Source organism: Musca autumnalis, unplaced genomic scaffold (genome assembly GCF_047663935.1).
Source record: "Musca autumnalis isolate F117 unplaced genomic scaffold, ASM4766393v1 scaffold_5, whole genome shotgun sequence".
Lineage (NCBI taxonomy): Eukaryota > Metazoa > Arthropoda > Insecta > Diptera > Muscidae > Musca > Musca autumnalis.
The window spans coordinates 72,320,826-72,334,326 of NW_027412088.1; the positions used below are offsets into that span (position 1 = coordinate 72,320,826).

Below are 13,501 nucleotides of genomic sequence, written 5' to 3' on the forward strand. Positions count from 1 at the left end.
TTCACATAAAGGGTATACTTTCTCAAAAAAAAAAAAAAATAGGATGTGGCACATAAGGCTAATGTGTCCTTCTGTATCTACTGCATTTTTTGCATTCATCTTCTAATACCGACAATAACCAGTCATGTGGGTGTTGGCCAGTAATATCTACATGATTAGCAATTGCTGGTGTATTTGGGCCATCTATTAGTCTCAAAACTTCAGAAGAGATTTAATGAGGTCCTGTAGATTTTTATATTTTAGCGTTATAATTGCGGATTCCACCTTAGACTCCAATATTTGATTTCCAGCAATATGTAAATAAATAATAACTAGTAGATGTCATCTTCCTATGACCGATTGCAATTTTGTTAGGTCTTATTTCTTCCAACTGTAGTAAAATTTTACGACTCATTGGTCCTGAGCTACATCAAATGATTCTTTCTAATTTGTGTTGAAGTTGATAAAACACACACACACATGATTTTTGAAATCATGTGTGTGTCTTCTCATAAAACTTTTATAACTTCTGCTTTACGTTATATAAATAGAATTCCTATGTTCAGCATAGTGTAGCCTACGAATGTCCCCAATACCAGCTTTCCTGTGGTCGCATGTTTAATTGTATAATAAAATGGATACAATAAAATTCATTTCCTCTCCAAATGAAGAAGGAATGTTAAAAATGTAGCTATAAAATCACTAAACACCACATAATATGGCTAAATGTCGGTATTCAAATCCCATTCAAATTTACCACATTTCTACTGCATAAAATCAAAAACCTGAGCATTCATTTAACAAGGATCAAAGGCGACAGGAGAAGTCTAGGATAAAAGGCAGGCAGGCAGCAGCAGCAACACATCACCTAACAACAAATTATATAAAAACACGCAAACGTCAACAGAGTAGCAATCAAAACCCGACAACACCATGTTCCGAAGTAGTACACCATTGCCTTAACCAAAACCGTCATCAACCATCTGACCACCATAATTAAATTCCTGGTGCTCGTTTCACTATAACTGAATATTATTCACTCAAACAATATGAGTGGAGAGATCCATTTCACTGAAAGGAAACAAAAAAAGAAAAACGATATAAATTTTCAACATTTCATTACGTTTTATTTGATTGTTATTTCAGAATGTGTAATTTTTGTTAAAAGAAAAATATGTTTGATTTTTCGTTTCCCTTTTTCCGTTTTTTGTTTTCTTTCAGTTGCCTCTTTAAAGCCCCCAAAATCGAAAAGCAAGTGCTTTATTCATTGGAAAAATAAATTTGCCGAGCAGCATATTGTGAAGTGATTTATGATCATAAAAAGGATATTCAGTTACGGCATTTTTTTAATACTCGTACAACAGTTGTGGCGTCGCCCGTGCTCCGACAGATTTTCGTTGTCTGTCTGTCGTTTTGCACCTACACCACCTTTGTGTTAAGTGTGCGAGTACGTGTGTGTGTCTGAGAATCTACCAAATAGATTGCTGGCAGAGTATGTGAAACAACAACAGCAAAATATTTTTTGAGGGCGCTGAAAACATTTATCCATTCGAAAGTTATAAAAGGCCATATGTTAATTAAATATAATACTGGTAAGTTAAGTCTGGCGTATAATTACGATTTATTGTTATTATTGTTGTTGGAAAATATAATTTGAACGAAGTATTCAAATAATTGCGGTTTTATCATTCCTTTGCTTTTGACGGAAGTGATTTGTGGTGGGGAAAATTTGCTATAAATATCATTTAGGGTTAAGCGGGAATTTTGGGAAAGTTACACTTTTCAATGGTTACAATATAAAAATATTTTTATTAAAGCATGATAACATGGCATTTATATAAGAATACAGAATTAAAATAACGATATTTAGAGGGTACGTGGTGGTAACCATATACATATCAGAAAAGTCCATAAGTAGATTTTGATGTCTAGAGGACAATAACCTTCCGTTTTCTTGGTGTTACAACACAAATGCCAGTCTGTCTTCGTTCTTCATAAGAGTAAATTTTGTTGGACTAACAAATTTGATAAAATACCCGAATGCTGGGCGGGCATTAATCAACGCATGTAAAAAAAGTTAAAATCTGAAAGCTTTGTCAGCGTTGTAGTTGGATCCGTATCGCTTGCAATTTTCCTATGGTTATCTCAAGTCCTGCCTCTGCTGCCAATGCGACTAACCCATTTAGCTTTAATAGCTTATTTTGAACTTTGTGTCGCAGATGTTATACTTAAAATGCAGATCTTGTAGTTGTTTAAAGTCCAGACGACACCGTATTTTCTGTACCCACAGCCTTTAGGCTAATGATGGTACATACACTTTGATACGACGAAATCCGGTTCAAAAAATTTGGAGTCGATGTAGCCATGTCCGTCCGTCTGTCTGTATTGGATGAATGGAGCGCACGATGAGGACCGTTCGAGAATCGTTTGCAATTTTTTACCGAAAGTATATCTTGTGTTAGTAGTTACAACGATATAAGGTTTTTTGTGTCACGTCCACGTCTCCTTACGAAATGGACCTTAGATAATTACCCTAAAGCTGTAGCAATTCTACGGCCGGCAACTAAAATGCTTTTAAAGGGAGTCACCGATTTGTCAATTATTCCTCCAAACTTGCATTAAATTCAAAAATGGAATTATCAGCATAATTCCTCCGGTACCTTCCTCTTAAAAGTGAAAACATTCAGGCTTAAGAAGAGGTTGAGTCCTGTTCGCGGATAAATTGTAAACTTTTTAGTTCTCTCACTACTTATTACAACATTAACGTATTGGAAAACACGATGCGCCTGAAATAATTTCAAATGAAAGGTGCTTATATCTGTAAAGTTTTTGCGAATTCTGAAACTACAATGTTCATAGATGAGACAAATCAAAACATAAAAAAAATCGCCGGAGGTCTTTTTAAATAAATCTCGGGCATAGTTCACATTTTAGGGTTTTTTAGGTTCTTACGAAACTGGTAGTCCTATGGTAATGGGACTAAAGAAAATGTTGTAGGAGTGAAAATTCTCTACAAGATTGAACTTTATGATATTTTCATAGGTTTTACCGTTCTTATAAAACAATGTCATGCTGGCTGCACCTTAACTAACTTTAAATAAAAACCTCTTACACCTAGAAAGTTTTTGCGGATTCTGAAACAGCAATGTTAATTGATGAGAAAATTCCAAAAACAATAAAAAATGCTGGAATGATTTTTTTAATTAAACAGCGGTCGAAGTTCAAATTTGTATAGTTTTTTAGGTTTTCAGGAGTTTGCTTGGAAACGGCAAGTTCTATCGAAATGCGACTAAAGATAAAAACAGTGAAAATTCTCTGCAATATAGACCTCTTTGATATTTTCGTAGGTTTTGTCGTTTTTGAGATATAGAAGTTCAAATTGGGACAATGCACTGACTGTAGTTTCAGAATCCGCAAAAACTTTCCAGCTGTAAGCACTTACCATTTAAAGTTGGTTCAGGCGCAAATGAGTAAAATTGGGAACCGAAAGGCGACATGAAGTTTCTCCTCCGACACTGGACTGATCGGAACTGCACGATGGAACTTTTTAGTTCTTCTTGCGTTTATTCTGATATATGAAACCAGGAACAGTTTACGTAAACCCCGTTCATACTTAGTCATGGACTAATCATGGGTTCAGTAGCTAATTGCGCGCGCTGAAGATTTTGAAGAATTAGCTGAAGCTCTGACTATCCAAAAGCTCTAAAATGCTTGAAGACCCATTGGGAAAAATGCATCTACAATCAGCAATGCCCGAATCTTAAAAAATCATTAAAATTTGATAAAAAAATCATCACCCTAATATATGGCCAATATTTTTGAAAACCAAACATAGTTGAAGCCAAGGATTACCCTTTTATAATAAAACAAGTAAAAAAGTATCAGTCGGCTTTGCCGACAGAGATATACCCTCAGCCTGTGTATATTGAAACAATTTTTTCCAAAAAACGCATGTATTTAGGGAGTTTTAAAAATTTTGGGCGTTTGAACTGACAAAAATGTTGATTAGGATTTAATATCAAAAGTTTTGCGGAGGAGATACTAAAAAGAATGGATCTCCAGCCACTACATATGGTACCATAGGGGTTTTTTAGAACTTCAGGGATGTTTGCTCAAGAAGTATGAACTTTCCCCTGAAACAACTTTTACCATCGCAATTGAGGCAGCAATGCTAGTTGCTTCAACAACTTATACCGTCGTATGGAGGGCAGTGAATACAAGTTGCTAAAGCAAAAATCAAAGCGATTCGAGAGATGTTCCTAAACTGAACTTTTCCAAAATTTTGTGTGGGAGGTACCCGACGGAGTGGACCGATTGAGTCCATATTAAAACCTGATCTAAGTCTGGTACACGCTCCACGATGGGCAAAGTATGGACCAAATCGGTTACACCCTTCAAGAGTTATCGTGCGTACAAATTTTCCGAACATTTTCGAACTTTTGTGGGGGAGGTACCGGAAGGAGTGGACCGATATAGCCCATCTTCGAACTTAAACTAAGTTTGGACAAAATATTACGAAAGCCAAAATTTTAACCGAATCGGTTCATCCCTTCGAGAGTTATCGTGCGCTCCAGCCAGCCAGACAGACGGACGGACATTGCTCAATCGACTCCAAATTGTCTGAAACACATTTCGTCCAAACATACTTGGGGTCTAAAACCATTATTTCGATGAGGCACATTTTGCCCGTATGAAAGTGTATATGGCGAATAACAAAATTCCTTTACAATTCCATTTGAAAAAAATTAAAAAAATTTTTTACGAGCACATCTACGATTTTTGGTACAGAGGTAAAGGAAAAAAATCCGGTTTCAAATCTGCTCGCGTTCACGAAATTGGCCAATGCGCGCAAAAGTTATAGCGGTTTTTATTCTCATATAAAGAAAAAATATTTAAAAATATATTTTTTGTTGTTATGAGAAAATGTATGCATAAATCGTTAACAGCATTCCATATCTATTCGTAGATGTTTAAATAGTTATTAAATTTATTATTATTTTCGCGGAAAATCAACATATAATAAAAAAATTTTGAAGTAAATCCAAATTATCCTGTCCCAGAATCCGTACAAACCCTCAAAAAATAAATTAAAGAATATATGCGGAATCTAGACAACGTAGAAAAATATGATACCAAATTTATAGAGATTGGGTACATAAATTGCATATTATAGCAACAACAAAAGAGAAAAACTTATTGTTGGAAAATATTGTTGCAAATATTTTTTTGGTTTGATTCTAAAAATTAGAAAAAAATATTTGGGAGTTCTCCAACTATTTTGCTAAAATCCCATAGAATAATGAATGTATACAGTTAAAACTTCATCAAAACATATGGTTTACCATCGCGAGAGTTTAACTGATTACTTATAAGGGTAGGAAATTAAGAGTAATATTGAAATTACAATCATTCAATTAATATTATAATTAAAAAGCCTGTTATTCGCGAATTAGTTAAAGTCGGTTGATGCGCATCCGTTTTTGGATACAGCGAATCAATCTCTGTCAAAATTTATGCATATTTCGATGTTTCACTCAGGGGCCATTGTGTGCCACCAGTTGTATCATACACTGCAAAAAACCTTAAAGATGGTAAAAGTCGCGCAATGTGCATACGATTTTGATGCGCATCCGGTTTCGTCAGCGCCTATCAAAAATACGTCCAAATATACCAATTTTAATTAGATTCTTCAAGAACCGCGGATGTGCCTCCACATTCTATTTTTGGTGAAAAACCCATATTACACGCGAATCTCTGTAATTTATGACACGCGTTTTCGCAAATATTATAATCGCGTATAAAGGATTCCATTTACGTAAAAAAATTTGAAGAAAATCGCGGTTTAGTACGCGGATTTGTCGAAATAATTTTTTGCTGCTTTTCCTATTTTCAGGGTATCTATATCCGCGGTTTTAGTGGATAGATTCGATCGCGGAAGGTCTCATTAGATCCGTCGCGTAAAAAAAACTAAATTCACGCGGGGTACAAGGGAAATTGAATGGCACTTGTAAATTTTAAACGCAAAAAATAGGTTTTTTAAAATAAATCACGCATCAAATATTGGCCTTTAGACTCCAATTACTAGGATGCTGTAAGGAGCACACTCATGAGATATGCATTAAACGACGTAAAATCACGAGTTTTATAATCCAATTATGAGTTTTGAATATTATCTTGTTGCGCGTCCGAATTATTAAAACAATTCAAAAAACCCCGAAATTCCGACTTCAAAATGTCAGCATCAATTTTAGGTGGATGCAGTGGATATATCGAAATACACTAGTATCATATTGCCCATGAAGTATTCTTTGAGTCTTTCTTTGGGCATATGTCTATAAAATGTAAGGTTAAGCCTAAAATCGGAAGGGAGCATAAAAAAACTTGTTGGCTTCAACCCATTTTTACCTATTTTTCTACATTGATGCCAACACAGCTTCCACGTAAATTAATTTTAATGGTCGACCTTATGGGATTCCTCCTAAAACACTTCAGTTTAAAGAATGTATATCATACTATATAGAATATGTTAACAGTTCGCGAATTCTGAAAGGGTGAAACTCGGATTCATCGATTGTAAAAAATTTTTGTTTTTCGCCATATACACTTTCATACGGGCAAAATGTGCCTCATCGAAATAATGGTTTTAGACCCCAAGTATGTTTGGACGAAATGTGTTTCAGACAATTTGGAGTCGATTGAGCAATGTCCGTCCGTCTGTCTGTCTGTCTGGCTGGCTGGAGCGCACGATAACTCTCGAAGGGATGAACCGATTCGGTTCAAATTTTGGCTTTCGTAATATTTTGTCCAAACTTAGTTTAAGTTCGAAGATGAGCTATATCGGTCCACTCCTTCCGGTACCTCCCCCACAAAAGTTCGAAAATGTTCGGAAAATTTGTACGCACGATAACTCTTGAAGGGTGTAACCGATTTGGTCCATACTTTGCCCATCGTGGAGCGTGTAACAGACTTAGATCAGGTTTTAATATGGACTCAATCGGTCCACTCCGTCGGGTACCTCCCACACAAAATTTTGGAAAAGTTCAGTTTAGGAACATCTCTCGAATCGCTTTGATTTTTGCTTTAGCAACTTGTATTCACTGCCCTCCATACGACGGTATAAGTTTCATCAGGGGCAAGTCCATACTTCCTGAGAAAATAGCCTGAAAGTTGCAAAAAAACCCTATGACACCGTGTGAGGAGGTTGGAGGGCAAAATAACTCTCGAACAGGTCTGCCGATTCGGTCCAAAGTTTGGCCTTAGTAATATTTTGTCCAAACATAGTTTAAGTTCGAAGATAAGGCATATCGGTCCACTCCTTCAGGTACCTCCCCCACAAAAGTTCAAAAATGTTCGGAAAAATTGTGCGTACGATAACCCTTGAAGAGAGTGGCCGAATTGGTCCATACTTTACACATCCTAATATATCTACCAGATATAGATCAGGTTCAAATATGGACTATATTTGTCCACTCCACCCGGTACCTCCCACTCAAAATTTCGGATACATGTTCACTTTAAGACCTGCTTTCGAATCACTTTGATTTTTGTTGAAGCAACTTGCATTGCTGCCTCAATTGCGATGGTAAAAGTTGTTTCAGGGGCAAGTTCATATTTCTTGAGCAAACATCCCTGAAGGTCTAAAAAACCGCTATGGTACCATATGTAGTGGATGGAGATCCATTCTTTTTAGTATCTCCTCCGCAAAACTTTTGATATTAAATCCTAATCAACATTTTTGTCAGTTCAAACGCACAAAATTTTTAAAACTCCCTAAATACATGCGTTTTTTGGAAAAGAAATTGTTTCAATATACACAGGCTGAGGGTATATCTCTGTCGGCAAAGCCGACTGATACATTTTTACTTGTTTTTCATTTCATAGTATATTTAAAAAAAAATTCAAAGTGGTTTGTTCGGAAACTTTTTTTGTAATAAAATGGAATGAATGTTATTTTAGGCATTAGTAGGCAAAAGTTCGATTTAGACATGTCCGTCCGTCCGTCTGTCTGACTGGCTGGTGCCACGATAACTCCCGAACGGATCAACCGATTCGAACCAAATTTTGGGTATCGTAATATTTTGTCCAAACTTAGTTTAAGTACGATGTTGGTCCACTCCTTCCTCCCCCTCCCCCCACAAAATTCGGATAAAGTGAAGTTTAAGAGCCCCTCTCGGATCGTTTTGAAATTTGTTTCTGTATGTTGTCCTTGCGGTTCCCTTTACGACGGTACAATTTTTTTCTTAAAAGCTCTAAAGGTAGAGTTACATTAGGCAAATATTTGATCCAGCGACCGGCAGTGTGCGCTTACTGAGAGCAAGTGAGCATAAATTCAATGTATTATTAACACTCACTTGATCTCAGTAAGCGCACAATGCCGGTCGCTGGAGCAAATATTTGCCTAATGTGACCTTACCTTAAGAAACACTGACGGCAACAACTAAAATGGCACACAAAATTCGGATAAGTGAAGTGAAGTTTAAGAGCTCGCCTCGCACTGTGGGCCTAATGACAGGTTTTTGAGGCAACAAGCTGCTGGACCTTTCAAATTTCGTCCCGATGTTTACAATCAGCATAACAATACATCTGCAAAATTTGGAAGTAATCGGTTCAGACATAGCTTTCTTATATATGTTTCAACCGATTTTTTCCGATTTTATATTTAAGCCGCACTAAGGTCACAATTTACAGCCGATCGCTTTAACATTTGATATGGTAAATCCTGTTCAATTTAGAATTACGTCCGGAAATGTTGGTTCTGATTATAAATCCTCTGAAATGGCTGGACCGAATTTTATAAAACTTTTACTATAGATTCTTTAGGTCTTAGAATAGATCGTAAGGTAGTTTTTATACCGAAAATTGGAGGGGGCGTGGAACCTACCCCACAACGGGTTTTACTCAAACGCGAAATCTCAGAGACAATTAGACGTATTGGTTTATAATACAATAGTAATTGTGACCTCCATCATTATTTGGTGATTTGGAAGTAGAATACCGCGATCGCGTCCGATTTTTAAATACTTCATAATTACAGGTTAACATTTTTAAACGAAGTAGGTGTTTGAAGTCCCAGTTACTAAATTAAGAGATCAATGCTTGGTATAACTCGATTAAGATAACTATAAAATTTGGCCAGCCCAGCCCATTACTTAAAAATATCCAAATTTTTATGTGTCACACTATCTATTAATATGTTTCTATAAGTTTACTCGAATATACGCGGATAAATTTTTCTACACATGTAGTACTCACTATTACCTTCTACCACATATTAGTATATGGTTTCACGGATACGTCGCGATACCGAGAGTTCTACTCCAAAGAACATATAAACTATGATAAAAACTACACAAAAAGCTCATCACATATCTACGCCAACAATACTTTATCGTGTCTAACTTTTTTTAATTCTTAATGACAATCTTACTAAGCATACCTTTCAACGTATTTTCCATTTTAAAAAAGCGATAATTATGTTAACGGTGTTTAATTGTCGAGCGAAACAAGTTTGTTCTTCTTTTAGTTGTTTATTATAAAATTTTACAATGTTAGATGTAATATCTTTGACAGCCCTGTATGTGATCGTGAAGCCTTGTCAGGTTGAAATGTTTTTCTTATTAAATGGTCCAAAGTGTCAAAAATGTAATTCCGTTACTACTTTATTCAAATATATGACTTGAAAAATAGACTTCTTGCCTCAGAAACTTGCCATTGGGCCTATAGTGCCTCGTTTTGATTATTTTTTTCAGTAGGCTGTTCTAGCGGCCTCATTTACAACAGTAACATTTTTTCCGGAGTAAGTCAATACTTCCTGCCCCAAAAGCAGTATGTGCCGGCAGGGCTTTTGGGGCATTTTCTCAGGAAGTATTGACTTACTCCGGAAAAAAGGGCTAGTGTGCAAGATAACTCTAAAACTTTTTCAAAACTTTCTTCCAAACTTAGTTTAACGTAATTTAATATTTCAAGTCTTTTATGAAGAAGTTTGGTTATTTTAGTAATGATTTGGTATAGCCCCATATTATTACAAAATAAATATATTTTATATACGGCATAATTATTATGCTTAGCTTTTTTTGGTCAGTGGCTGAGGGTATATCTCTGTCAGCACAGCTGACTGATACTTTCTTACTTATTTTGGTCTCATTTCACTCGCCGTGAAGTTTAGATTTAAAACTGTTTTTTTTTTTGTAATTTTTGACGGATTACATTTAAAGTTTTGTCATTTTTTTTATAAATTCCGCCAATACTGAGTAACATTTTGCAAAAATGATGCCATCTACTCACTGACGTCCCTTCGTCATATATTTTTAGTGACAATTGTGCTCATAACATTTTTTTAGCGTTTTTCAATATTTTTTTCTTTTAAGCAGAAGTAAAACCGCGATAACTTTTGTCCGCAACAACAACAACCGGATTTCGGGAAAATTTTCTTAACCTATGTAACCTATGTACCAAATAAATTCCGCCAATACTGAGTAACATTTTGCAAAAATGATGCCATCTACTCACTGACGTCCCTTCGTGATATATTTTTAGTGACAATTGTGCTCATAACATTTTTTTAGCGTTTTTCAATATTTTTTTCTTTTAAGCAGAAGTAAAACCGCGATAACTTTTGTCCGCAACAACAACAAACGAATTTCGGAAAAATTTTCTTAACCTATGTACCAAAAATGGTTGATATAGCGCGAAATGGAATATGAAAGATTTGGCAACATTCCCCATATATTCTCGATCCTGTACGTCCTTCTTGAAATTAAGATACAGCTTGCAACATTTAATATAGAGCATTATAATTTAGTTAGAAAGTTGTTAATTTGGTTAGAAGGAATAATAATTAAAATCTCAAACAAGGAGATCTTTCTCAGTGTAAGAACTACAGAGGAATATCACTGTTATCAATACCATCAAAGATTCTGACACAAATCCTTTTAAATAGGATAAGTGCAACAATTGAATCTAAACTTCGTAAGCAGGAAGCAGGAAGGAGGGCAAATGAATCATGCGTTGACCACATAAATACACTTCGAATCATAATAGAGCAAACAAAAGAATGGCAAACCCATACATATACATATATCTTGCCTTCGTTGATTATTCTACTGCTTTCGATAGATCCACAAAACACTGCGATATGCAGTAAAAGATCAATGACTTAGTAGCAGACTCAGCTAGTGCGGGACTTAAGATGAACATAAGTAAAACTAAAGCAATAAGCACAAAAGGCTTAAACCGAACCCCCTTTCTTATTGGGGGAGAACCGATCGATTTCGTGGAGAAATTCTGTTATCTCGGAAATATAATTGCAGTCGAAGGCGGAGCGGAAGCCTACATCGCAAATAGAATTGAAGCCTTTAAGAAACAAATATAATTTTACAGATGTTTGTATTACCCGTTGGATTTTTGGCATTGAAAATGCCAATATATCCACGTTTTGGTATAGGCTCCATAGAACAGAATATCTCGATTTTGGGTATTTTGTAGATTTTAGCCACATTATCCAACCGAAATGGGCAATATTTGGTATTTAATCTCCATTGAGGGTATAAAGTCTTTCTGCAGATAATTTTTGATATAGGTCCACCTTTTAGTACAGTCCCCTATCGAACCGCACCTCCCGGTTGTTATAATTTCGAACATTTTTACCACATTATCCAACCGAAATAAGTAGCATTTGTAATTGGCTGAGAGTTGTCGGTACTTGTGTTCATTCAATAGAAAATATTGACATTGGCAAACGCTGTCAACAATTGTTATACCCTCCACTATAATATGGAGGACATAATTAAATTTGTCATTCCGTTTGTAATACATCGAAATATTCATCGGAGACCTTATAAAGTCTGTCCGTCCCCCGTCTGTTGAAATCAAGATACAGCTCGCAATTTTTAGAGCTTTGTAATTTATTATAGAAGTTTCTAATACATCTAGGATGTTTGGTATTGCAAATGGGCTATATCGGTCAACGTTTTGATATAGCCCCCATAGAACGGTACCACCAGATTTTCGGTATTTTGAAGGTTTAAGCTTCATTATCACACCGAATAGACTGAAATTTGGTACTTAATCTTCGTTAGGGGTATAAAACGTTTCTCCAGAATGTTGTCGGTATAGGTCCACGCCTTCATAAAGCCCCCATAGAACGGTACCTCCCGATTTTCCGTATTTTGAAGGTTGTGGCCTCAATATTCCTCCGAAATGGTTGAAATTTGGTATTTAGTCTTCGTTACTGGTATAAAATGTTCCCTCATATTTTTTTTCGGTATAGGTCCACGTCTTCCTTTATCCCCATAGAAGCATAAGACTTGATTTTTGGTATTTTTTAGGTTTTAGCTACATTATCTTACAGAAATATTGGTATTTGTCTTCTTCATAAACGAAGGGAAACTTATTGCTCCATTTTACTTCAATATAACTCGTGGTGGAGGGTATAACAAGTTCGGCAGCGTCGAAATTAACGCCGAACTTACTTGTTTTTTTTTTTTTTTTTTTTTTGATTTTGCATACTTATACTTTAAATGTGACTAACGCGGAATGGTCCAAGACTGTGCCAAGTATTAGGAATGTAACTTGGGAGCAGATATTCTGTCATTGCCTAACGAATGCATATTACCTTTTGATCAGAACAAATGGTTTTACGCCGCAAGCATGTTTCAGCGAAATCAGTTGCCTTGGAGTCGATTTAGCTCAGCCCATCCGTCTGGCTGGAGCGCACAATAAGTATCGAACAGATCAACCGATATGGTACAAACACATTTCGATCAGAAAATAAGCCATATCGGTCCAATACTTCGGACAACTCCCCACAAAAGTTAAAATTTTGTATCTAAAATGTTGCACACGATAACTCTCAATGGAAGTAACCGATTGCACAACTTTGCCCATTGCTATATTGCTTTCAGAAATAGATCGGGTCAGACTATGGACTATACTATTTCATTCAAATTTATTTTGAATTCAAAGATGAGCCATATCAATCCACGTTTTTGCAAAACTCCAACATAACGGGGCATAACGATGTTACATATTTTTAAGGTTTTTGCCCAAGTTCAAATTTATTGGACAAATTTATTCGACTAATGCACAATTTTCAAGCCCTATATTAAGTTCATACTTCCCGAGATAATGCCAGAAAATACTAAAAAGTCAGTAAAAGTAATTCTGAATAACTCATCAATGTCCGTTCTCGGGGGATGTCTATTAAATGAAGTCCTAAAACTAATTTCATTCGATTCTTCAAAGTTTACCGACGCTACTTTTGTATTCTTCTTTACCTATTTATTAAACATTATTTGTCTTTAACATTTCACCATTGCCCTAAACTTAAAGACATCACCATCGCCAAACCCAAATTTCCCAGTGATATTAACTAAATTTCGTTCACTTCACAGGTAGTAATTGCAGTCGGCAGTCAAACAGGTGTCAATCCTCCACTTAAATCACATGCATGGCATCATTCACTTTGAGAGGATTTTAAAAATCCTTTGAGATTTTCACCTGCTTACCCGTTAAGGTATCTAAC

The 13,501-nt window shown here is 35.8% G+C and overlaps 1 protein-coding gene across 1 annotated transcript in view; it reads left to right on the forward strand.

Annotated features, from left to right (window-relative positions):
• The window catches only part of Wnt5 (Wnt oncogene analog 5), a 649,366-nt gene that overhangs the window by 26,395 nt on the left and 609,470 nt on the right, over nt 1-13,501 (forward strand). The window contains exon 2 of the mRNA XM_073990191.1: nt 1,201-1,571. The gene's annotated coding sequence lies outside the window, so the exon portion shown is untranslated. The remainder of the gene's footprint in view (nt 1-1,200; nt 1,572-13,501) is intronic.